The following is a 25,933-nucleotide window of genomic DNA, read 5'->3' on the forward strand; positions in this document are numbered from 1 at the left end:
TTTGTAAGAAATCCATCCACTTGTAATGTCTAGTCTATTGTAGCTTACTCTAGGCTTGCAAGTACTATAGTAGCTAGTGATCTATGTGGATGATGGTATCCTTTCCAATCAAATAGTGTGTGCACTTTTTGACAGCTTTATACCAGGGCATAGAACTCCTTGTCATAGGTAGGGTAGTTGAGAAATGACCCATAAAATACTTCAAACTGGTAGCTTGCAATCCTTCGACCTTGCATGAATACCGCTCCCATGGAATGCCACTCACATATGTCTCCAATTCAAAGGGATGTTGTAATTTTGGTATCACAAGAATTGGTACTTGGTTGATTTTATTTTTCAATTCTTCAAAGGCCTCACATTGACCCTTACTCACTGGGAATTATTTCCACTAATTGTATGTCAATGAGTGGTGCACCTATTGTTGAAAACAAAGTCGTGAATTTCCTCAGTTAATATGTTCCCCTAATGAAACTCCTAACTTTAGAGACATTTTTATGCCTCTACCACTTCATGATGGCCTCCATCCTAGTATGATCTATCGTGAGCTCCCCTCCATAATAGCCTAAATCCACCAAAGACTATTGCGAAAACTCACATTTCTTAATATTTTTTGGTATTTGGTGCTTCTTTAAAGTCTCTAGCACTTGCATTCAGTGTGAGACGTGCTCCTCCTAGGTAGCATTATAAACCCATATGTCATTTGAGTAAAGAATAAAAAATGAATGTAGATAATGCCACATAACATCATTGGTTAATCTCATGTGTAGAATTTTCTCTACAAATCAGCTAGCTCTTATACCATGTAGAAATTTCACCTGTAGAACAAACTGATATATGCAATGTCCTAAAGCATAATACTTGTTCTACTTCTAAAAAACATTAAGCGGAAGCATAATCGAATTCATGAGCAACATCAAGTAGAAACATGCATAACTGATCAGGGGAAATAATCACACATAACACAAGATATATCTAGGGGAAAGCACCAACATAAAACCCCAACCATGTATTTTCAATCAAGTGGAAATCCTCTTCACAATACAAAAATAATCAACTCTCAAGCTATCCTGCTCTCTCTGTACTCTGATGATATTCAATCAGAAGATGAAAATCATGGACTACCTAGGCCTCAATATATAGGCCACAAGTCCTCCAATCTCCTATAATAGATCCTTCTCCATGCAAGGAATACTTACTAGAAATTTACAAGCATCTGATAGTACACTGTCCCACATCTTATCTCAACTGGGTCTCTGACAGAACTGAAATGCAACAGTTATCCATGAGTGAATCCTCAGTTATCTAAAATAGTAGTTGTCACATGCATGCAAGCATTAACAAACTATATTTTATTATTTGAACAACTTGTTAAAATAATCTAACTAGACTTGACTAAGTAAAACTAAGTCAATTGATTCTCTCATTATATAACTGAACCTTATCTCCTTTAATCAAGGGATAAATTCCTAAATCAAGGGAGAAAATAATTGCATGATCTCACAAAGACTTCAAGTTTAATTTTCCATAATTAATTAACTCATAGAGATTAATTAATTAATATTTTAAACTGTTGCTAAGAACAAATTCGTTTTTACTTCCTATAGTTAGACCAGGGACTGCTAAAAATAGGAAGGGACCCAAAAATGCTATTTTTAGAACTTTCTATTTTTAGCAGTTTCACCTCTCACCCAATGTGGCCAATGACCTCACTGGCCAAACTGCTATTTTTAGACATGCTATTTTAGCAGGTCTATTTTTAGCACATTCTAAATTTAACATTTCTTGTTGCACATTTTTCAACACTCCCTCTCAAAAAGAAAGGCTTTCTCTCAAACCCGATCCTGTAACTCTGGAATGTTCTGCATGCAACACATCTACCCGATCCACTTGCTCCAACAACACTTGGAACAAAAAGACTCCCAACTGACCACTCTATTGGGCTAGGAACATACTCTGATGTTGAAGCTCTACTTGCTACTTACAAGTGCTCCCTCTCTGACATCTGCATTACTGCAACATCTCCATGCATCTCACACCATTGCACACCTCTCTGTGCCACCTAGCACTGTGCAAAACACTTGTGCCTCTTGCATTGTTGCAGCGTGCTAGCTATGCACTGTCCTGGGATTCTCTACACTTTCAGTCTCTCTGCCGCTCCCTCTGCCGCTCCATCCGCATCTGTCTCTACCCAATTAGTCAGTTCCTGCTACTCCACATCAGGGCTCCTATAGCAAGGTCTCATCCAAGAGGTTGGGTACCTCAAGGATCCTGCCCCTCCTCCTTAGGACGATCACTTTATATCACCCCACCTCCTACCTCGAGGTATGGCTACATGTGATCCCTTAGCCCACCTGGCTCGAAGTTTCCTCCTACTGGAGATCTATGCATGAGTAGATGTCTCTACTCAATCTCCACTCAGCTTCCCCTATTGTGGCTGCTCCACAACCTCCTGAAGCTGCTACACCAATCGTGGCTCCTCCACAATCGTCTGAGACTTCTTCTGGATCTGCATGTTGAGAGGCAATATACCCTCCCTCTCAACCACCAAGTCTCCATCAGTTGCCTTACTGCTCAAGGCTTTGCATGCATCTTGAACCTCAAGAGCATACAGGTTCTTGACCCGTGACCCAATCTGCTTCACTTGTCTAGTGATGATGTGTCTAAGGAAAACTTTTCCCTTATTGAAGACTACATCATAGCCTCTATCTTCTAGCATCGCGATCAACACCAAGTTTCTCTTCAGTCCTGGTACATACTTGACATCGATCAAGGTAAGGCAAGATCCATGCTCCCTCTGAAAAATAATCGTGCCTACACTTGAGACACTATACTTCTCATCATTACCCATCGCTATGAGTATCTGGAGATCTTTCTCCTCCAAAGTATTGAATAAACTATTGTCACCGATCATGTGGAAAGAAGCTCCATTATCAAGAAACCAACCACTTCCCACCATGGATGAAACCATGCATGTGAAGAGTGTGAAATCCAACTAAAACTGTGAAGCAAGTGCCTCACCTTTAGATCCTTCCCTGGATCCCTTCTTGGATTTCCTCTATGGACAATTTGCAGCATAATGGCCCACCTCATGACAACGAAAGCATCGCACTTTTGATTTGTCAACCTTCTTCCCATCATTGGAAGAATTGGATTCGGAAAGAGAAACCTTCTCCTTCCCCTTCTTCGCCTTACTCGCTAAGGCACAGTTCTCCTCATCATGCATGGATGAAGCACTACCTCTGGTGCTCCGTCTGATCTCCTCCTGCATCAAATCTGACCATAGTCATTCCCAATCTGGCAGTTTCTCCCTTCCATTCACCAAGTCCTAGTAGCTATGCCAGCTCTTAGGAAGGCCAAGGAATGCTAGACTTATCATATCCTCATCCGATGTCACGAACCCTACACTTGCAAGCTCATCCCTACATGTGATGAGCTTGGTCAGATACATAGAGATTGTCTCATCCCTTCCACACTTGATCTTTCGAAGTTTGTCCTTCAGTGCCAACTTCCTATGATCATTGTTATTCTAATATAAATCTTTCAATGTTTTCCACATTGCATGTGAAGTCTCCTTCCCATGGAAGCTTGAGACAATGTGATCTTGCACTCCCTCCAAGAGAATTCTCCTAGCTCTAGCCACACACTTCCTCCATTCCACCTGCTCAGTCTTGTCAGCAGGCTTATGGATTTATTGATCAATGAAATCCTTAAGACCATTATCTTCCAAAACTGCCTCCATGCGATCCTTCCAAGCTATGTAGTTTGAGCTGTCATCAAGGGCATAATCAAGCCTCAAACCATAGAATTCCATCAATGAAATAGATGTGATAAGAACTTGAGATCTATATCCCGAATAATAAACTTTGAATTTCTCCTGCTAGTATATTGTTCTTGCTTGATCACCTGTGCTCTGATACCATGTAGAATTTTCTCTACAAATCAGCTAGCTCTGATACCATGTAGAAATTTCACCTGTAGAACAAACTGATATATGCAATATCCTAAAGCATAATACTTGTTCTACTTCTACAAAACATTAAGCGGAAGCATAATCGAATTCATGAGAAACATCAAGTAGAAACATGCATAATTGATCAAGAGAAATAATCACACATAACACAAGATATATCCAGGGGAAAGCACCAGCATAAAACCCCAACCATGTATTATCAATCAAGTGGAAATCCTCTTCACAATACAAAAAGAATCAGCTCTCAATCTATCCTGCTCTCTCTGTACTCTGATGATCTTCAATCAGAAGATGAAAATCATGGACTACCTAGGCCTCAATATATAGGCCACAAGTCCTCCAATCTCCTATAATAGATCCTTCTCCATGCAAGGAATACTTACTAGAAATATCCAAGCATCTGATAGTACATTTTCCCACATATTATCTCAACTGGGTCTCTGACAGAACTGACATGCAACAGTTGTCCATGAGTGAATCCTCAGTTCTCTAAAATAATAGTTGTCACATGCATGCAAGCATTAACAAACTATATTTTATTATTTTAACAACTTGTTAAAATAATCTAACTAGACTTGACTAAGTAAAACTAAGTCAATTGATTCTCTCATTATAGAACTAAACCTTATCTCCTTTAATCAAGGGATAAATTCCTAAATCAAGGGAGAAAATAATTGCATGATATCACAAAGACTTCAAGTTTAATTTTCCATAATTAATTAACTCATACAGATTAATTAATTAATATTTTAAACTGTTGTTAAGACCAAATTCGTTTTACTTCCTATAGTTAGACCAGGGACTGCTAATAGGAAGGGACCCAAAAATGCTATTTTTAGAACTTTCTATTTTTAGCAGTTTCACCTCTCACCCAATGTGGCCAATGACCTCATTTGCCAAACTCCTATTTTTAGACATGCTATTTTTAGCAGATCTACTTTTAGCACATTCTAAATTTAACATTTCTTGCTGCACATTTTTCAACATCATGAATGTATATAGTGCATTTCATAAACCAAGTAGCATGAATAACCATGCATACAAACCTTGTCTAGTTTTGAAGGCGGTCTTCTATGTGTCTTCTTCTCTAACTTGAACATGGTGATACTTTGATTTTAGCTTGGTGAAATATTTTTGTTGTTGCAACTGATCCAAAAAGCACCATTCCTAGATAGGGGGTACATGTTCTTGTATATAATCTTGTTTAACACTATGTAATCAATGTGCATTCACCAAGCCCCATCCTTCATTGGCATAATTATGATAGGTGAACCACAAGGTAAGTTACTTGGTCAAATCACACCATGTTCCAATAGTTGCTGAAATTTATTCTACACTTTGCTTGCTTCTAGAATAAACTGTCTGTATAGCCCAATATTTGGCAATGAAGAGTTCGACAATAATTGAATTTTGTGCTCCAATTCCCTCTTAGGTGTTATCCCTTTAGGCACTTGGAACACTCTCCTATATGTCAGAAGCAACCCTTCTAATTTTTGTATTTGTTTTTAGCACACCCCTATAGGGATGTCTTTGCCCTTATTAACTCCTCACTACATTCTTTTTTTTAAATAGTAAAACATATTTATTACTAGAACTAATCAATTTCTTGGCTTAGCTAGCACCTACTAGTGAAATCTTGGACTTACCTTCATGTGCATTGATGATGAATGATTTCCCATCCTTAATGAGATGGTAATAGGTAGCCCTCTACATGAAGATTTCATCATGCATATACATTTAGGGACTCCCAAACACAAATCAACATACATCAAGTGGAACTGCATCCAATTATACTTCATTAATAAAAATTAGCATTGATAGCAAATTTCATCTACACTATTTTGTTACCCTTAATTCTTGAATCCTTATTTACTCATCCCAACGGATATGGGTTGGGATGATCTCAAACCTCCATGTTGGGTGCAGGAATTTCACTTGAGCAAACTCCTCAACACTTAATTGTCAACCCGAGGGTTTCGTAAACTTAGAGACGAAGCACAGGCAATGCCAGAAATGGTATGAACTTTTCCTATCTCTAATCCTACTTCTTAAAGGAAATGCTTTGCAGAATCAGACAGAAAACAATCGGAAAGGTAATTGACACCAAAGCAACTCTAGTGCTGGAATGTAAAAGACAATTTGCATGTAAATCAAGTAAAGAAATTCCACACAACGGAAACAATCTTAAATGTTGTAATGAAATGCTATGTTCATCTTTAGATGGATGGCTAACAGTCTGACAAGTGGGCCCTTGCAAAATTTTGTCTTCCTTCTGATCTTCCTTCCACACAAACAACTTGTCCTTACACTGTTACAATCTGCTTGCACTAGTGCAGGTACAGTATCTCTATGAAAAAGTATATGTGACCTTCCTTACTGAAGACTTATGTCTTAGTGAAGGTTCTCTAAGCCTAGGGGCTTAGCGCACTTTGTTTTTGTGACAAGAGACCAGCTCTTGCACCGAAGCAGGGCTTCCTTCACCTAGTTTCCAAATTACTTTCAAAAACACTGAAAGATGTGCTAGAAAATAATTGCAACTGTAAATGAAATTCTGAAGTAAATTATCTATGAAAAAGGAAATTCTTCAATTCATTAAACCTTGCAAAGGAAATAAACTTCATGAAATAAAGGCACTTCAAAAGAATCAAACAGTAGTCTAAGTGTTTTGCATGTGTTAAATAACTTTAGTAATCCATTCAAAGATGCTTATGTTCTTTGCAAGTGTAATATGTTTATGATGATTTTATGCAACTTCTTCTAGATCCTCTTAAAGATGTAATTTTAATACCGAAGACAGTTACTAGATTAATGATTCATTCACTTGCGTAATCACTAGAAATAATATGCAAAGAAGTGATTGATTGTTCACTGCAAAAAGAATAATTAAACCAAAGTGTAGGCAACAACATGCACTGGTGTAGGAAAGATCTCCTTGCACGATCCGATCAAAAACAAGTTAAAACAAAGATTGAGAGTAAAGGAAATACATGAAAGATATTTCATAAACAAAGTAAACATCGCTAACTCTCAAACCATAGATATGTTTCACACGTTAGCTACAAAAGATATTTTAAATCAGAACTTGAAAGATAAAGATTAAAACTATAACATCACACAGCTGCAAACGAAATATCCACACCTTCTTTCTGAATAACGAAAGCGAGAGGGGTAAATGAGCTGGGTTGGCTGGGCCCTAGCCAACCAGCTCGTTCCCCTTCTAAGGAATGAAAAATCTCAACACTTCAAAAGATACATCAAAGATAAACTAGACGATGTGTATGCAAATCATGGAAATTCTCTTGTATTACTTGATTCGGAAAATATACATGATAGAGCAGTCCAGCCCCAGAGCTAAGGCGATAACTGGATTACATAAACAAAATTACAATCGATGGTTCCCTACTAGCCTCCTCCTACCTATATCTATATTTTATATATCCTTTCGGCTCTAGTCGTTTTCACTAATTACAAACATTTCTTGTTCAGACCTTTCAGCCAAACAACCTTAGAAACCGAAATTACAAACTTGGCGAGAAGTTATAATACACATGAATCTCACTTGTCCGTAACCTAAATTTGGAAAATATTCCCTGATTGCGCACCACCTATTATCCTACTTCAATTCATCAATAGCTAAACTTGGAGTCAAGGATCGAGACCCGTCCTCATGGAAGATTTGGCTTCTCAGAAATCTTAGACAGTCTTCGTGGCGGTGCAGGAATCTACCTGCACTAGTCATACTCATTCATAATTAATACTAAGTTCCATGATTACTCTAGGAAATTAATATGAGTTACAAGAGATATGTAAATAGGCATGAAATCCATATAAAATGATTAATAAAGTGTTGTAATAAATCTTAATATAAAATATGAGCATGTGCAGGAATGGGTAACTATCTTGTACTAGTGCAGGAAAGAAGGGTCTTTTATTGAGATAAAATAGAGGTTGATTTTGATGGAAATGGGGTAGAAAATAGGGCAATTTAGGATACCAACATCCTCCCATCCCTAAGTTGTTGTGTGTCCTCACACAACGTTTTACCTCTACAAAAAACCTTCAAAAATGAATGGCCAGCTCCTCAGTCCTGAACTTCAATGTTTATTCCTGTCGTTACTATCTTTGGCTTCTTGTCTTGGGCTTTTCACAGCTACTTAGTCACCTTCTTGAGGCGTCTATAGCATTTGGAAGCCCGATACTTCCATACCTTTACTTGTTGCTTCTGCCTCTTTACTTCTGCAAGTAACTCCACCTCGCTCTGTTTCTGCCAACTCTGCTCTTTCATGACCTGGTTCAAAGCCTCCAGATCATGGACTTGTTGCCATAGATCTGCTATTCTGCTATTGAGGAAAAGAGTGGAGGGTGTTGTGCTAACATCTTTGGGTGTGAACATATTTTCTGCCACGGACTCGAAACAAGTCCCCTCATCATCAAGATCATGGCGGTCGAAATCATGCTTTATGACATCGCTGAGGGTTTCTATACTTGGGGTTTTCTCGTTACTGAGGGTTTTGATGTCCTCACAAATCTCCATGCCTTGTGCACTCAATTCCCCGGGGTTCTTAACACCTTGTTCTCTCAGCTTCTCTGGGGATTCAGCTCCCTATCTTCCAAATTAGTAGGGGTTTAGGTTCCTCACTCTTCTACAACTACAAGGACTTCAGTACCTTGTCCTTCGAACACCGCAGGGTCTTTAATACCCTGACCTTCAAAAATCGCAGGGTCTTCAGTACCCTGACCTTCTAAAATTGCAAGGTTTTCAGTACTCTGACCCTCGAAATCATTAAGGGTTTATACATCTGGTTCGCTGAAATTATCAGGACCCTCTGCATGATGTTCCTCTTCATTCTCTTCTGCTTTCATTTCACCAATATGTGGTGTCGACTTCGTCTTTCTGCTCCTTAGCCTACTGACAAATGTTGACAACAGGACGTCGTCTTCTGCATTCTCCTCATCTTCCACAGTGTGTGCCACTGCATCTGCAAGCACCGAGAGATTATGAACTGTGGGGGAACTTTGGGGTGTTTCATCAACTATGATTGGAGAACTCGATTGGTTCATCCCTTGGGCGACAGTCTTTCTCCTCATCGAGGTTCTAGTCTTTTTCTTCTTTGCCGCGGGTGGAGTGTTCTCAACGGCCCTCTCTCTTCTTGCACTGGTGAACTTTTACCTTGCCGCTTGGTAGGAGACAATGTCCCCACCTTTCTCTTCTTACCTATACTGGTGCTAGCAGACTCTTCTGCACCCCTCGCTCGGAATTCTTTCAGAAATTCTCCCCACGTTATCCCCTTTTCTTATAACTTTTTCTTGACCAGAATTGTAATAAGCCTGTGATGGCAGAGCTTGTTTGCAACCTAGCTTGCACTTCCACTCTACACGTTTTTTTCCATCTTCTCAAGGCTTCTGAGCAAGAAGTGAGGAAAATTAATCAATTTTCCTGCCTCGAAATGCAACAACAATCGGAGGTGGTATACAAATGCCAAGGTATAGCGTCCTTCTTCGGTTACAAACTTATGCAATATAAATAGTAAATATTTCCACTTCCCATGTAGAAATTTTGAATAATATGACACTTATTCACAAAGATTATCTTGATTATACACTATTGCGGAATGCATGCATAATACATAACCTCCTCTACGTTGATCATCAATTTTGCGGAATTAAAAACAATGAAACATCAATCGCATGCGCACATTAACACAGTATGTAATCCGGGGAAAGCATACAGCTGAAAACCCCACACTATCTGTATATTATAATGATAGAGAACATGTAACAATACATAGTACAATACTCCTCACAAGTACTCAGTACTATCTCCACCTGCTACACACAAACTAGCTCAGATCTGAATCAAGTCACAGGTTCAAATCTCCTCCGCTGTCTGCCTGCCTCTACTGCGCAATCCAAAGCAAGAATAGGAATGATCCAAGCTCGTTTTCCTTGGCTTGTACTGCGCAATCCTCATTGGCAATATCAATCACTGATTGTGCAAATCTCATGCACAACTATAGTCACAACTGATAATAGTCTCCACCTCTAACACCTGTCTCCACTGAACTGTCCATGCACTAAGTTAACTGATGTATTCTTTAGTTGCTTTATGAGTTAATAATTAGTGAATTAATTAATAATTAATTCACATCACTCATCACTAGTGTATTTTGCAGTTAGACTAAATACAACTAGTTCAACCAAGTCAAACTGAACACAACTCCATCAACTCCTCAATCAACTCCACCAAACTCAATCACTTGAGTTCTAACTGAAGTCCATCATGCAATAGCTCAACTTACCCATAAGAAAAGCGTATTTCCTTCTGAAAGTTGTGTGTGCCACATCCGTAGCTCGAACTGAAGTGCTCCAAGAGGATAAGATAATGTTTATAGTCCAAATATTATTAAGAGCTAATAATATTCGACTGTTCTATTTTTAGCCTGGTAGTCTAAAAATAGACTCCACCCATATGTCTAAAAATATAAGTCCATCTATTTTTACCAACATAACCAATCATCCACAAATAGCATCTTGCAACTCATAGACCATGATCCATATGTCTAAAAATAGACTTTGCGCCAAAAATAGCCTGCGGGCCCACTTAGTGAAGGCGACTCCTTTCCACTAAGCTCCATCATCTTGTTGCATTTTCAACACTCCCTCTCAACAAGATATGGATTATCTGCAACCCCTATCCTGCCTCGGTGGTATTTGAATTTTCTCCTGGTGAGCGCCTTTGTCAAGATATTAGCATCCTGATCCTCCGTTGGAATGTATGAAAGTAACATGATTCTCCGCTGCACACAATCTCTGATATGATGGTACCTGATGTCGATGTGCTTGGATCTATCATGAAATACTGGATTAGCCGAGAGTTTAATGCAACTTTGGTTATCACAATAAATCACTGTAGGCTCCAAGTATGACCCGAACAACCCGACTAGGATCTTCCTCATCCATATAGCCTCACATGCAGCCAAACTTGCTGCCATATACTCGGCCTCTGCTGAACTGAGTGCCACGGATCTCTGCTTCCTGCTGTACCAAGAAACTGCTATCGAACCGATACTGAAAATCCCTCTAGATGTGCTCTTTCTGTCCATTGGGCTCCCTGCCCAATCTGCATCTGTGAAGCCACATAGCTTCACCTCATCCTCCTGTCTGTACCACAATCCATATCCCGATGTGCCTCTGAGATAACACAGTACATACTTGCCTGCCTTCCAGAAGAGCTTGGTCAGCTTAACCATAGCTTGTGAAAGCTGGTTAACAGCATAGCATATATTGGGTCGTGTATTGACCAAATACATAAGCGACCCCACCAACTGTCGATAAACAGTGGCATCCACTACCTCCGTTGAAGTAGCATCCTCCTTCCTCCAACCTCCAGGAAGAGGAGTATCAACAGGCTTGCAGCCATGCATGTTGAACTTCTCCAGTATCTCCCGAGCATACTTACCTTGAGAAACAAATAGTCCATCACTACACTGCCAAATTTCCAATCCCAGGAAATAATGAAGGAGGCCCAAGTCCTTCATCTCAAACTCCCTAGCAAGATCATCCTTGCATGAAAGTATCAACAGATCATCACCTGTCAAAATCAAATCATCTACATAAAGTACAATGATAAGCAACTTACCCTCCACCACAATCTGGTATAGGTTAGGATCCGCCTCACTCTTGGAGAATCCAAGTCCGGTGAAATAACTGTCTATCCGTGTGTACCAAGCACGTGGTGTTTGTTTCAACCCATACAGCGCTCTCTTGAGCCGACACACATGCGAATCGCTACTAAAGATCTTGAAACCTTCGGGCTGCTCTATGTACACCTCCTCCTAAATGACTCCGTTGAGGAACGCAGTCTTCACATCCATCTGATGAATGTGCCACCCCATCTGCGCTCTGAGAGCAAGAATCGTTCGTATGGAAGAATACCTTGCGACAGGTGCAAAGGTCTCCTCATAATCGATCCCCTCTATCTATGAAAAGCCTCAGGCAACAAATCTTGCCTTGTACTTCTCCACTCTCCCGTCAGCTGCCTGCTTCACTTTGTAGATCCATCTCGAACCCACCACTAATTTCCCCTCCGGTCTTGGGACAATCTCCCATGCACTGTTTCTGACAATCGAATCATACTCTTCCACCATGGCATCTACCCATACGGGATCCTCCACAGCTTCCTCGAAAGAGGATGGCTCAGTCACAACACATTTGCTCACAAGAGCCATGTATCCAGTGTACCTATCAGGTGACTGTCTCTATCTGCGTTGTCCTAGGTGGTCCTACAACCTTCTCTGCATCTTGAGCCAGTCGCTTAGCTTCTGTAGTGCGCTTTCGCCCTCTGATGGTTGGCGCTGCATGAGTGGTTTCTTCCACTCCATGAACTTCATCTTGTGGCTGATCCACATCCTGAAGCTCATCTTTAGGAACTAATAGCTCCTCATCTGCATGCACGTGTGGCTCCCTCTCAAGCGAACACTTCATGGCTTTCTCCTCCTGAAATTTGATATCCCGTCGCACAACAGCCTTGCGACTGTCTGGAAAATACACACGATAGTTGTGGGGCGTATCAGTGTACCCCACAAATATCCCAACCTCTGCGGTCGGCTCCAGCTTCTTCCTGGCATCCTTTGTCACATGCATGTAAACGTTAGAACCAAAAATCCTCAAATGAGAAATATCAGGCCTCTTACCAAAATAATCCTCCTCGAGTGTACTCATGCCAAGTATCCTGTGAGGACAACAGTTCTGCACATATACTGCAGTATTGCATGCCTCTGCCCATAAGTGAAGGGGTAGGCCCTGATCATGCAACATCACCTGTGCAGCACCCATGATCGTTCTGTTCTTCCACTCAGCAACCCCATTCTGCTGTGGGTTATGGGGAGCTATGAGCTCTCTTTGAATCCCTTCTGCACTGCAAAAGTCCTTGAACTCGCCATAGATGAATTCACCACCATTGTCGCTCCTAAGAACCTTCACCTTCTTCCCCGATTCCTTCTCGACTAGTGCTTTGAACTCACATAACTTTGAGTATGTCTCGCTCTTCTTCTGCATGAAGAAGATCCAACACTTTCGAGAGAAATCATCAACAAAGATCACATAGTACCTGTGCTTTGTTGTCGAAGCTACTGAGAAAGGTCCACACACGTCTGTGTGAATTCTCTCAAGGATCGTCGTGGCGCGACTATCCTTCTCGTGAAAGGTGGCTTTCACAAATTTTCCCAAAGTACACCCCTTGCACTGATCTGACTACGCAAGAGTTCCTTTAGGAAGCCCAGTAGTAATCTGTTGCAGTATCTTCAAGGCTCCATGGTGAAGGTGGCCCAATCTCCTGTGCCACAGCTCGCCATCATCCCAGCTCACCAATCCTTCTGCCTTGCATGCCATTGCTGCGCAGCCATCTACATGCAACTGATAAAGGTTCCTGATTCGAACCCCTATCTTCCGGGTTTCTCCAGTTGTCTTACTGCGCAGGAAATCCTTTCCCTCGCTGAAAACAACATCATATCCCTTGTCTTCTAACATCGCCACAGAGATAAGATTCTTCTTCAATCCTAGAACATGCATCACTTCCTTCAATACAAAGGGTTTACCAGACTCCTTGTCAAAGGAAATGGTACCGATACCGGTCGCACTGTATCTACCATCATCGCCCATCTCGATGTCCACTCCAAGATCTTTCTCCTCTAGATCAAAAAACAAATCTCGATCTCCTGTCATGTGAAAATATGCGCCACTGTCCAAGAACCATACCGATCCCATCACACTTGATACCAAGCATGCGATCAATGAAAAATCCAGCTCAAACTGCGAGGCTAAGGCCTCTCCCGCTGCAGATCCAGCAGCTTGCTTATTTTTCTTCTTCTGCGGACAATTTGTAGCATAATGTCCGTGCTGGTGACAGTGAAAGCACTTCACCTTGGACATGTCTTGCTTCTTGCCTTTCGCACCAGAATGAGAAGCTTTCTTGTTGTTCCCCTTATTTTCTTTGGTAGCCAAAGCGCAATTTTCTTCATCGGGTGCCTTTGATGAAGATCCGTCCCTGGTATTCCGCATGATCTCCTCTTGCACAAGATCTGACCAAAGTCTCTCCCATCCTGGAAATTTCTCCCGACCATTGACAGAGTCCTGATAGGAATGCCAACTCTTTGGAAGACCAAGAAGATCCAAGCTCACCAAGTCCTCATCATCGACAGTCACCCCCACACTTCCCAGCTCATCCCTGCATTGGGTGAACTTCGTGAGATACTTGGGCATATTGTCTCCTTTCTCACACTTAATGTTTCTGAGTTTATCCTTGAGCGCCAACTACACCTGCTACACACAAACTAGCTCAGATCTGAATCAAGTCAGAGGTTCAAATATCCTCCACTGTCTGCCTGCCTCTACTGCACAATCCAAAGCAAGAATAGGAATGATCCAAGCTCATTTTCCTTGGCTTGTACTGCGCAATCCTCATTGGCAATCTCAATCACTGATTGTGAAAATCTCATGCACAGCTATAGTCACAACTGATAGTAATCTCCACCTCTAACACCTGTCTCCACTAAATTGTCCATGCACTGAGTTAACTGATGTATTCTTTAGTTGCTTTATGAGTTAATAATTAGTGAATTAATTAATAATTATTCACATCACTCATCACTAGTGTATTCTGCAGTTAGACTAAATACAACTAGTTCAACCAAGTCAAACTGAACACAACTCCATCAACTCCTCAATCAACTCCACCAAACTCAATCACTTGAGTTCTAACTGAAGTCCATCATGCAATAGCTCAACTGACCCATAAGAAAAGCGTATTTCCTTCTGACAGTTGCATGTGCCACATCCGTAGCTCGAACTGAAGTGCTCCAAGAGGATAAGATAATGTTTATAGTCCAAATATTATTAAGAGCTAATAATATTCGACTATTCTATTTTTAGCCTGGCAGTCTAAAAATAGACTCCGCCCATATGTCTAAAAATAGAAGTCCATCTATTTTTACCAACATGACCAATCATCCACAAATAGCATCCTGCAACTCATAGACCATGATCCATATGTCTAAAAATAGACTTTGCGCCAAAAATAGCCTGCGGGCCCACTTAGTGAAGGCGACTCCTTTCCACTAAGCTCCATCATCTTGCTGCATTTTCAACATGCAGTCTATGGAAGTTAAGCTATTGCTCCAAAACTCAATGTGAGCAGCATCAGTAGGCTTTGGGACCTCAGCCTCTATGAACTCCTTCAGCCCATTGTCATCTAACACCGCCTCCATCCTGTCTTTCCATGCAATATAATTCGAGCTGCCCTCAAGAGCATACTCCAATCGCAATCCATTGAAAGACATTTCAACTTTGACACCAAGAAAACACTGCTGCAAATTCGAATTCCACCAGCTCAAAACTCAACCGCTTCTGATCTAAAATTTGTGAGAACAAAGTATTTCTTGTACAAAGATTGACTGTATGGGATTTTACCGGATATCTCACCTTCCAAAGGAAGGATGAATCCAGAGGCTACCTGGCCCGATTACAAACTCTGCCTGAAGAAATAAAATGTAACCACTTTCTGAATAATAGATCTGATGATCAACTCTGCTCTGATACCATGTAGAAATTTTGAATAATATGACACTTATTCACAGAGATTATCCTGATTATACACTATTGCGGAATGCATGCATAATACATAACCTCCTCTACGTTGATCATCAATTTGTAGAATCAAAACATTCGCATGCGCACATTGAAACACATCAATAACACATATCAACACAGTATGTAACCGGGGAAAGCATACAGCTAAAAACCCCCAACTATTTGTATATTATAATGATAGAGAACATGTAACAATACATAGTACAATACTCCTCACAAGTACTCAGTACTATCTCCACCTGCTACACACAAACTAGCTCAGATCTGAATCAAGTCACAGGTTCAAATCTCCTCTGTTGTCTTCCTGCCTCTATTGCGCAATCCAAAGCAAGAATAGAAATGACCCAAGCTCATTTTCCTTGGCTTGTACTGCGCAATCCTCATTGGCAATCTCAATCACTGATTGTGCAAATCTCATGCACAGCTATAGTCACAACTGATAGTAGTCTCCACCTCTAACACCTGTCTCCACTGAACTATCCATGCAATGAGTTAACTGATGTATTCTATGGAAGTCCCTTTCTCCAATCAGCCTTAACTTTCTTATCGACCACAAACTGGTGCCAACACTTCTTCATGAGCCGCTCTTTTTTAAACCAGCACTCCCTTGTAAGTGGCAAGCTTGTGGCTTGTGCGATGAACTCCTTTGTAACTTTAAATTTTAAGGACCCGACCCTAACTTGGCCTTCTTTGAACGTCCTTGCAAAATCTAATGCAACCACCATGTCAAACCTGTCAAACTTTTGTAGAAATGGCAGGAACCCAGATTCTTGCAATAGTGCAAGACTGTTCCTGTACTCGGCAGTTTTTTCAATTTCCTACAAAGACAGTGGTTCATTCCTCATAGGTCCCATTTCGAACCACACTCCACTTCACTTTGTTCACACCCTCAAAGGAATTTCTAAGTGACTACAACGTTCGCTGAGAGTTTTATGTCGGAGGTTCATTGCCCTCTGCCTTTTCAGACCCACTTTCCCGGCTATGATGGAACATCCCCCCCACATCAAGTATTGATTCGTGTCAGCCCTCTATGGGTGAATTATAATGATTGGATGCAATGGTGGTGGCACAACGACTACAATGATCAAATTTCAAGTAAGCTAATAATGGTCAATCAGTGCTGAATCATTTCAAGGACGGTGTGCAGGTTTTCAAGGAGTAGTACCATCTCGCAGTCAACATCATAATTCAATTAGACATACTTTAGCATTTATTAAAAATATTAGATTCCAAACCTTACACATCTTGCACTTTAAAGATTTGTTCCTAGATTAGTAAATAATGAAACAAAGCATCAATTAAAACATGGAATGAGATAACATATTAACACATGTGTAGGAAAGTACATGCCCATAAATATCCCTAATAAACCACTCCAGGACTATGTGAATTGGTTTCACAGTCAACTGAATTCCTGCACCAAACCTGCTTGCACTACGTTGTTCTTGCACCAGAGACTTTTACCAAACAGAGAATCTGATAGGACATACTTATATAGTTGGACTTAAAATTTTGCCTCATTATACAAGAAAAATTTATTCGCCATCCTTTGGTGTTTCTTAAATATGCCTTTTGGATTGACTCCATCAAATTCTGCAATCAATTTATGAGGAAATAAAGAAGTGGGAAAGGGGTAAAATTATTTAGAATGGGAAGGAATATTACAGTAGGGATTTCATAAACAATATCACCAAGAGGGATAAACGAAATGGGATGTGGGAAAAAATTTAAGGGAAAAGAGGGATTTTACGAAATTGGGTAAGGGTAGTTTCTTGGAAGAAAGAGGAAGGTAATTCATTGGGGAATTTAGAAAAGAAATAGTGGGAAATTTCAAAATGGGAAATAGAAGAAAGACAATATTTTTACCTTGAAATCTGCGTGCACTGGTGCAGGAAAAGTAATTGCAGCGGGAAGTAAGCGTTTACTTGGATAAAAATGTCCATGCTAGTTACCCCAAACTTGGGTAAGTGCTCGGTTTCGTGAACCTGCTTCTTCTTGGTGGCAGCCAGCATATCTAAAAATCAAGTAACATTCCCTTTTTATTAAAATTTTGATCTTCCTGCCAGCATGTTATTTTTCAAGTTGATCCTTCTGCAATCATGTCAGTCAATTGATTTTCATAATTACAGGAATTTTTTTCTTTTTATACTTTTTATTTTTGTCATTTTTCTTTTTATTTTCTTTGATTATTTTTTTTCTTAATAAGGACAAGAAGGAATCAATTCTTCAACAGGTTGGTGTTACCACCTACCAACTCCTTTTCAAATTGTTGTTGGACTTGTTGCATAAAATCTCCTTTAGTAAGGGGCTAAAAATATACCTTCAGTATATGCCCATTTACTAGGAACACATAATTCCATCCATCTATAGTTTTGATTTCTACCGCTCCATTTTCGAATACTTTGACCACCTCATAGGGTCCCATCCAGTGTGTATGGGATTTTCCTTTAAAATGTTTGAATCTTGAATCGTAAAGGAGTAGCCAATCACCTGGTTGGAATTGCTTCTTCTTAATGGACTTGTCATGCCACTTCTTGCGCTATTGTTGAACCAAGATGTTCTGCTGAACAACATCCCTTCGGATTTCATCTAACTCGTTTAATTGTAGAAGGCAATGTTGTTGTGCTTCAGAGAGATCTAGTCCCAATTGGACTGCAGTCCTGAAAGTCTTGATCTGGAATTCTATATGCAAAAGGACTTGTTTCCCGTACACCAGCTCATGTGGTGTATGTTCTGTGTTGTTTCTCCAAGTGGTTCGATAGGCCATAATTCTTCCGGTAATTTGTCATCCCAATCCTTTATGTGCATGTTTACCGTCTTTGTAAGGATGGACTCAATTACCTTATTCATGGACTCCACCTAACCATTTGCTTGCGAGTGAGATGGTGTAGATTTCCTATGTCGTATTTTGTATTGCTCCATCACACCCTGTACCAGATTAGAAATAAACTGTGATCCATTGTTATAAAAAATTTCTCTAGGCACACCAAATCTAGTAAAGATTTTAGTAAAAATAAAATCAACAACAACTCTTTCGGTAGCAAAAGAAACAACTTTAGCTTCTACCCATTTTGTAACAAAATTTGTACAAACCAAAATATGCTTTTTATTTGATGATGCAGGATCTATTGGTCCTACGAAATCAATGGCCCATTTTTCAAAAGGCTCAATCATAACCTGAGGACATAAAGACATTTCATTGGTTTGATTAGGCTATCCAATTCGCTGATAGCTATCACACCGCTTGAATTATTGTTCGGCATCCTTGAACAAGGCTAAAAATAGCCAGCTCATAATACTTTGTATGTAATCCGCTCATCGGCGAGGTGACCTCCACAAGGTTCATCATGGGCAAATTTTAAGACATCAAATGCCTCTTCCTCTCTTACACATCTACAGATAATGAGATTTTCTCCGGTGTAAAAGAGGTCTCCTTGGATCTAGGAATATGCAACACTTTTCTGAATGATATTCTGCTTTTCACGAGCGGATAAGTGAGGTGGTAATTTTCCGATGACTAAATAGTTAGCTATGTCAGCAAACCATGGAGATTTTGTTGACATAGCAAAAAGATGTTCGTCAGGAAAATCATCATCAACAGGAATTGCTTCACCAGGATTATTTAATCTTGAAAGATAATCTGCTACTACATTTGACTTTCATGGTCTATCAACAATGGTAATATTAAATTCTTGTAATAATAGCAACCACCTAGTCACTCTACCACTAGTTAATGGTTTATTCATCAAATATATTATAGCGGAATGATTAGTATGTGTTGAAAATGCAACAAGATGATGGAGCTTAGTGAAAAGAAGTCGCCTTCACTAAGTGGGCCCGCTGGCTATTTTTGGCGCAAAGTTTATTTTTAGACTATGTCTATTTTTAGACATATGGATCACGGTCTATGAGTTGCAGGATGCTATTTGTGGATGATTTGTCATGTTGGTAAAAATAGATGGACTTCTATTTTTAGACATATGGGCGGAGTCTATTTTTAGACTGCCAGGCTAAAAATAGAACAGTCAAATATTATTAGCTCTTAATAATATTTGGACTATAAACATTATCTTATCCTCTTGGAGCACTTCAGTTCGAGCTATGGATGTGGCACATGCAACTACCAGAAGGAAATACATTTTTCTTATGGGTCAGTTGAGTTATTGCATGATGGACTTCAGTTAGAACTCAAGTGATTGAGTTTGGTGGAGTTGATTGAGGAGTTGACGGAGTTGTGTTCAGTTTGACTTAGTTGAACTAGTTGTATTTAGTCTAACTACAGAATACACTAGTGATGAGTGATGTGAATTAATTGTTAATTAATTCACTAATTATTAACTCATAAAGCAACTAAATAATACATCAGTTAACTTAGTGCATGGACAATTCAGTGGAGACAAGTGTTAGAGGTGGGTGAAAGAGTGAGACTGCTATCAGTTGTGACTATAGCTGTGCATGAGATTTTCACAATCAGTGATGGAGATTGCCAATGAGGATTGCACAGTACAAGCCAAGGAAAACGAGCTTGGATCATTCCTATTCACACATTGGATTGCGCAGTAAAGGCAGGCAGACAGCGGAGGATATTTGAACCTGTGACTTGATTCAAATCTGAGCTAGTTTGTGTGTAGCAGGTGGGGATAGTACTGAGTACTTGTGAGGAGTATTGTACTATGTATTGTTACATGTTCTCTATCATTATAATATACAGATAGTTGGGGGTTTTCAGCTGTATGCTTTCCCCAGTACATATTGTGTTAATGTGCACATGCGATTGATGTTTCATTGTTTTTAATTCCACAAAATTGATGATCAACGTAGAGGAGGTTATGTATTATGCATGCATTCCGCAAATATTGTATAATCAGGATAATCTCTGTGAATAAGTGTTATATTATTCAAAATTTCTACATGGTATCAGAGCAGAGTTGATCATCAGACCTATTATTCAGAAAGTGATTACATTTTATTTCTTTAGGCAGAGTCTGTAATCGGGCTAGGTAGCCTTTGGATTCATCCTTCCTTTGGAAGGTGAGATATCCAGTAAAAGCCCATACAGTCAATCTCTATACGAGAAATACTTTGTTCTCACGAATTTTAGATCAGAAGCGGTTGAGTTTTGAGCTGGTGGAATTTGAATTTGCAGCAGTGTTTTCTTGGTGTCAAAGTTGAAATGTCTTTCAACGGATTGCGATTGGAGTATGCCCTTGAAGGCAGTTCGAATTATATTGCATGGAAAGATAGGATGGAGGCGGTGTTAGATGAAAATGGGTTGAAGGAGTTCATAGAGGCTGAGGTCCCAAAGCCTACTGATGTTGCTCACGTTGAGGTTTGGCAAAAGAAGACAACAAAGTGTCGAAGGATTCTGTTAGAGGGCGTGAAGGATCACATTGTGTCTAGCCTGCATGGAAAGGCTTCTCCATACTTGATGTGGAAAGCGTTGACAGATTTATTCCAAAGCAAGAGCGACTAGAGGAAGTTGCACTCAAGGATAAACTTAGAAACATTAAGTGTGAGAAAGGAGACAGTATGCCCAAATATCTCACGAAGTTCACTCAATGTCGGGATGAGCTGGGAAGTGTGGGGGTGACTGTCGATGATGAGGACTTGGTGAGCTTGGCTCTCCTTGGTCTTCCGAAGAGTTGGCATTCCTATCAGGACTCTGTCAATGGTCAGGAGAAATTTCCAGGATGGGAGAGACTTTGGTCAGATCTTGTGCAGGAGGAGATCAAGCGGAATACCAGGGACGGATCTTCATCAAAGGCATCTGATGAAGAAAATTGCGCTTTGGCTGCCAAAGCAAAGAAGGGGAAGGAGAAGGGTTCTATTTCCGAATCCAGTTCTTCCAATGATGGGAAGAAGGTTGACAAATCGAAAGTGTGATGCTTTCGTTGTCATGAGGTGGGCCATTATGCTGCAAATTGTCCACGGAGGAAATCCAAGAAGGGATCCGGGGAAGGATCTGAAGGTGAGGCACTTGCTTCACAGTTTGAGTTGGATTTCACACTCTTCGCATGCATGGTTTCATCCATGGTGGAAATTGGTTGGTTTCTTGACAGTGGAGCTTCTTTCCACATGACCGGTGACAAGAGTTTGTTCAGTACTTTGGAGGAGAAAGATCTCCAGAAACTCATAGCGATGGGTAATGATGAAAAGTATAGTGTCTCGGGTGTAGGCACGGTTATTTTTCATAGGGAGCATGGAGCTCGCCTTACCTTGACCAATGTCAAGTATGTACCAGGACTGGAGAGAAACTTGGTGTCAATCGCGATGCTGGAAGACAGAGGATATGATGTAGTCTTCAGTAAGGGAAAGGTTTTTCTTAGACACATCATCACTAGACAGGTGAAGCAGATTGGTTCACGGGTCAAGAACCTGTATGCTCTTGAGGTTCAAGATGCATGCAAAGCCTTGAGCAGTAAGGCAACTGATGGAGACTTGGTGGTTGAGAGGGAGCGTATATTACCTCTCAACATGCATAGCTAGAAGAAGTCTCAGACGACTGTGGAGGAGCCACGATTGGTGTAGCAGCTTCAGGAGGTTGTGGAGCAGCCACAACAAGGGAAGTTGAGAGGAGATCGAGTAGAGACATCTACTCATGCAGAGACCTCCAGTAGGGGGAAACTTCGAGCCAGGTGGGCTGAGGGATCACATGCAGCCATACCTCCAGGTAGGAGGTGGGGCAATATAGAGTGATCGTCCCAAGGAGGAGGGGTAGGATCCTTGAGGTACCCAACCTCTTGGATGAGACCTTGCTATGGGAGCCCCGATGTGGAGTAGCAGGAACTAACTGATTGGGTAGAGACAGATGCGGATGGAGTGGCAGAGAGAGCGACAGTGTATGGAATCCCAGGACAGTGCATAGCTAGCAGGCTGCAACAATGCGAGAGGAACAAGTGTTTTGCACAGTGCTAGGTGGCACATAGAAGTGTGCAATGGTGCGAGATGCATGGAGATGTTGTAGTAGCGCAGATGTCAGAGAGGGAGCACTTGTCAGCAATAGGTAGAGCTTCAACATCAGAGTATGTTCCTAGCCCAACAGAGTGGTCAGTTGGGAGTGTTTTTGTTCCAAGTGTTGTTGGAGCAAGTGGACCGGGCAAATGTGTTGCATGCAGAACATTCTAGAGTTGCAGGATAGGGGTTGCAGATAATCCATATCTTGTTGAGAGGGAGTGTTGAAAATGCAACAAGATGATGGAGCTTAGTGAAAAGAAGTTGCCTTCACTAAGTGGGCCCGCAGGCTATTTTGGCGCAAAGTTTATTTTTAGACTATGTCTATTTTTAGACATATGGATCATGGTCTATGAGTTGCAGGATGCTATTTGTGGATGACTGGTCATGTTGGTAAAAATAGATGGACTTCTATTTTTAGACATATAGGCGGAGTCTATTTTTAGACTACCAGGCTAAAAATAGAACAGTCGAATATTATTAGCTCTTAATAATATTTGGACTATAAACATTATCTTATCCTCTTGGAGCACTTCAGTTAGAGCTACAGATGTGGCACATGCAACTGCCAGAAGGAAATACGCTTTTCTTATGGGTCAGTTGAGCTATTGCTGATGGACTTCAGTTAGAACTCAAGTGATTGAGTTTGGTGGAGTTGATTGAGGAGTTGATGGAGTTGTGTTCAGTTTGACTTAGTTGAACTAGTTGTATTTAGTCTAACTGCAGAATACACTAGTGATGAGTGATGTGAATTAATTTTTAATTAATTCACTAATTATTAACTCATAAAGCAACTAAATAATACATCAGTTAACTCAGTGCATGGACAGTTCAGTGGAGACAAGTGTCAGAGGTGGGTGAAAGAGTGAGACTGCTATCAGTTGTGACTATAGCTGTGCATGAGATTTTCACAATCAGTGATGGAGATTGCCAATGAGGATTGCGTAGTACAAGCCAAGGAAAACGAGCTTGGATCATTCCTATTCTCACATTGGATTGCACAGTAGAGGCAGGCAAACAGCGGAGGAGATTTGAACTTGTGACTTGATTCAAATCTAAGCTAGTTTGTGTGTAGCAGGTGGAGATAGTACTGAGTACTTGTGAGGAGTATTGTACTATGTGTTGTTACATGTTCTCTATCATTATAATATACAAATAGTTGTGGGTTTTCAACTGTATGCTTTCCCCAGTACATAGTGTGTTAATGTGCGCATGCGATTGATGTTTCATTGTTTTTAATTCCGCAAAATTGATGATCAACGTAGAGGAGGTTATGTATTATGCATGCATTCCGCAAATAGTGTATAATCAGGATAATCTCTGTGAATAAGTGTTATATTATTCAAAATTTCTACAGTATGTACAAAAACTTCATATCCTGTAATATAATGTCTGAATTTATTAATGGAAAAATTACAGCTAAAAACTCTTTCTCAGTAACCGTATAATTGAGTTCAGCGGGTGACAAGTTTTTACTAATGAAATAAATAGCATAAGATTGTTTGTCTTCTTCTTGTCCTAAAGTTGTGCCTATAGTAGTATCTGAGGCATCAAAGGAAATATGAAATGGCAGGGACCAGTTTGGTCCTCTCAACACTGGTGCCTGAACTAATTTTTCCTTCAATGTCTCAAAGGACTATTGGCAAGCTGTGGACCAAGAAAACTCACTATCTTTAGCCAAAAGTCAGAAAAGGGGGGTAGCTATCCTTGAGAAATTCTCAATGAATCTCCTATAGTAGCCCGCATGTCCTAGAAAACCTCTCACTTCCCTTTGAGTTTTGGGTATAGGAAGACTCGAAATGACTTCTATTTTTGCAGGGTCAACTTGGATACCTTTTTTGGAAATAAGATGGCCAAGAACCACTCCCGCCTTGCACATCAATCTACATTTCTTGTCACTCAAGGCGAGATGAGCTTCTTGGCAGTGAAGAAGCACTTTTTCTAGATTCTTGAGGGCTTCCTGAAATGAATCACCAAACACAGAGAAATCATCCATATAGATTTCTACGCATTCAAGGTCAGAAAAAATAGCCAAGACTACCCTTTGAAAGGTAGCCAAGGCATTACATAGCCCAAAGGGAAGCACTCGATAAGCAAATGACATGTAAAAGTGGTTTTGTCTTAATCCTCAGGTGCTATCTGTATTTGGTTATATCTACTAAAGCCGCCTAGAAAAGAAAAGTTCTTCTTACCAGCAAGGGTATTGAGTACCTGATCGATGAAAGGAAGGGGTAAGTAATATTTGAGCTTGGATTTATTCAATTCTCTATAGTCAATACAAATGTACCATCTCCCATCTTTATTTGGGACTAATACTAATGGAGAGACCCACTGGCTGTCATAAATGGGATAGATAAAATCAAAATCTAAGAGTTTTTGCAATTCTTCTTTTACAATGTCTCTTAGAGCTGGGTTCATTCGCCTTTGGGGTTGTCGAACAAGTCAGGCTCCATCCTGAATATAGATATGGTGTGTACAAGTTTCAGGAGGGATGCCTTTCATATCTTCATAACCCCATGCAAAGGCATCAAGATGGTTTTGCAACAAATTCACAAGCTGCTCTCGCTGAGAAGGATCCAAGTCTGAACTAATATACAAGGATTTACCTGGACTAATCTTGACAAGAGTAGTATCAGGATCAAGAGTACACAACGGTGTCGCTAGAGATGGTGATGATGGGGGTAGAGAGTCATATCCTTCCTGAAAATCTAGACTAAAAATCTGACTCAATGACTCGAAATTAGGCATGGTGTCTAGATTGTTTAGGAAGTCTTGAATCTCACCCTCCTGTGAGGACTCAGCATTCTGATGTATCAAGGAAACAAGCTGAGTCTCCTCATCACTACTGTAGTCTAACCATAAAGTGTCTCGGAGCTCCTGAATAGATCTAGCGGGTGGATATAAGGTGACTTTCTTTCTGGAATCTCCATGGGAAATATACATATCACCAAAACGACATCCGATATAAGCATCGGTCATAGCAAGCCATGGTCATCCCATAGGGTTCTTTGGCTGAAGCACAATGAAATCTGTGGGATATTCCCAATAATCTAGGGAAACAACCACATCATCCAACACCCCTTCCAGCTTGATTTTAGATCGATCTGCCAGTTCAAGCATAGTGGGAGTAGGATGAATATGGACCAATCCAGGTTGATCCATGGTTTTCTTGGTCATAACATTAATGATTGCCCCTAGGTCTATAAGTATATTGGATACAAGGACATCACCTATCTGAACAGAGACAACAGGATTTTCGAGGTCGGAATATTTTTCCATGTGCATACATCCCATCATTAACTCTACTTCTCTACCAACAAATTGAATGGTTTGGGGTTCCAATCTTCTCCTTCCTGGATTCTTGAG

Source organism: Pinus tabuliformis, chromosome 8, assembly GCF_031772625.1.
Source record: "Pinus tabuliformis cultivar Carrire ecotype Pingquan chromosome 8, CPIR1, whole genome shotgun sequence".
NCBI classification, from domain to species: domain Eukaryota; kingdom Viridiplantae; phylum Streptophyta; class Pinopsida; order Pinales; family Pinaceae; genus Pinus; species Pinus tabuliformis.